The sequence below is a fragment of the Macrobrachium nipponense genome, chromosome 3 (genome assembly GCF_015104395.2).
Source record: "Macrobrachium nipponense isolate FS-2020 chromosome 3, ASM1510439v2, whole genome shotgun sequence".
In the NCBI taxonomy this organism is placed as follows: domain Eukaryota; kingdom Metazoa; phylum Arthropoda; class Malacostraca; order Decapoda; family Palaemonidae; genus Macrobrachium; species Macrobrachium nipponense.
The window spans coordinates 73,621,795-73,624,308 of NC_087202.1; positions in this window are offsets into that span (position 1 = coordinate 73,621,795).

Here is a 2,514-nt window from a genome sequence, read left to right on the forward strand (position 1 = left end):
TAAGTTTATTTTTTAGAATACTTACCTGATCTGGACGTCTCGCTGATTTATCTCGTTTCATCTCATTTAATTCCTTTTCCTTTCATTCACTTTCTCAGGAGGCTTTAACGTGAATTCGTTTCCTTTAGAATTCTGGGCAAGTTAAACACCACGTTTCTCTTTCTTAATTATTATTGTAATACACACAACTTCACTATCACACAAATGACACAGGGTAAACGAAGTATAAACCGACACGTTATGCGTCCAGAGGTGAGTTCCTCCTAATAAACTTTTCTTTCGTTCCAAAAGAGCTCTCGACTCATTTCTAAATTCTGGCTCCTCTTTTTTACTTCTGGAGACCACCCTAATTCAAAATAATTGGTTAATCTCTCACTACTACTTCCGGCTATGCCTTTTAACGAATTAGGGTGTATGCTGTGAGCAGTCATTACCACCCACTGGTTGGGTCACAGTTCAATAGTAACAGCTTGCATCATCGATTTTTGTTTTGTCTCTGGCATTGGTTGTATGAGCCTCATTTTTCAAACAACCTCTCTCTCTACCTCTCCTTTGCCTTCAACTACCATAACTCTACTAGTAGCTTTTTCCTAGCTAATATTTCCTACATAATTATTCCCATAGACTTCTGCACTTCGTAACAGGAATTTATTTCACCCAAGGGAAATTTAATAAGGTGCTGAGTTATAATTTCCCTTGGGTGAAATAAATTCCCAAGGAATAGAGACCTCGATATTAGACGTTACTTGTGGCTTAATTTGCGTGTGTGAATTTCGTCACTTACACACTTGCGATTTTTTTATATTGATTTATTTATTAATGTTTTGGAGGATATACTCTACCACCTTTTGCTTTTTTATTATTTTTTAAATATTGTGTTTTAATTTTTTTGTGAGGGCCACATTTTCATTTTTGCTTATTTTTTCAAAGTTTTATGTTTATTTATTCTTTTTGGCGACATACAATCCACCTTTTGTATTTTTTATTTAATTTTTTTTTAGGACATTTTACGTTTATCACAATCTACAAAATTTCTGAGTGTGTTTGTGTGTGTGTGCGAGTAGAAATTGTGTCACTTATGCAAGTGTGACTTTAGTCTGCCGATTATGACAAACTTAAAATGTCCTAAAAAAAATTAAATAAAAAATGCAAAGGTGATCGTATGTGTCCGGTCTCCCCAAAAAACCCCAAAAAATAATAATAAATAAATAAATAAAACAAAAACCTTAAAAAATGTAAAAGGTGGGTATGTCGCCAAAAAATATATAAAACACAAAAACTTTTAAAAAAAAAAAATAAACAAAAAGGAAAATTGTGGACTGTATGCCCTCACAAAAAATTAAAAAAACATTTAAAAAAATAATAATACAAAAGGTGGAGTGTATATCCCTAAAAATATAAATCAATCAATCAATAAAAAAAACGTTGGAAGTGTGTAAGTGACGAAATTCACACACGCGCAAATTAAGCACGTCTAATATCAATATCGAGGTCTCTATACCTTGGGAATTTATTTCACCCAAGGGGAATTTAATCAAGTGCTGGGGGAAGCACAAGTTGTCAATTTCCCTTGGTTTGAAATTATCCCAAGGAATAAAGACCTCGATATTAGACGTTATTTGTGGCTATTTGCGTGTGTGAGAATTTCGTCACTTACACACTTCCAACGTTTTTTTTATTGATTAAATTCCCCCTGGGTAAAATAAATTCCCAAGGTATAGAGACCTCGATATTAGACGTTATTTGTGGCTTAATTTGCGTGTGTGTGAATTGCCACATTTGCAAGATTTATTGCAATTTGGCCACATTGCAGTGGTGCCAAAATTGGTAAGGCTAAATATAATAGCCTTCCTGTGGGTATTTTTTGGAGGTCCAATGTGCTTTAACTGAAAAATAACTCAGTCTAATGGCAAGCAATTGGTCACTGTAATTCGGCCATATTGCAGGGGTTCCCTAAAGTCAAAGTCCTTTGACTCCCAAACACACCAGCCGTACCATTCAGACCATTTTTGGACATCCCTCAATATGGCCAAATTGCATTCAATTGTGCAAATGTGGCCATTTTCCTGCATAGTGACCAATTGCATGCCATTAGTGACAAAATTGACACGCACCCAAATTAAACACCAGGCTACATTTAATATCGAAGTCCCTCTACCCTGTGAGTAACTTCCACCCAGAGGGAATCGTATTAAAATAATCAGGTGCTCCCCCCAGCACTTGATCAATTCCCCCTGGGTGCAAGTTATTCCTTTGGGGGGTTTGAGATCTCTGTATCAAATTATAACTGTGGCTTAATTTCTGAGTGAGTGTGTGTGTGTGTGTGTGTAGAAATTTTGTCACTTATACACGTGTGACTTTTGCCGATTGTGGCAAATGTAAAATGTCACCCAAAAAATTAAATAAAAAATGTAAAAGGTGGATTGTATGTCGCCAAAAGAATAAATAAAACGCATAACTTTGAAAAAATAACATGAAATGGAAAAAGTGGCCCTCATAAAAAAAATTAAAACA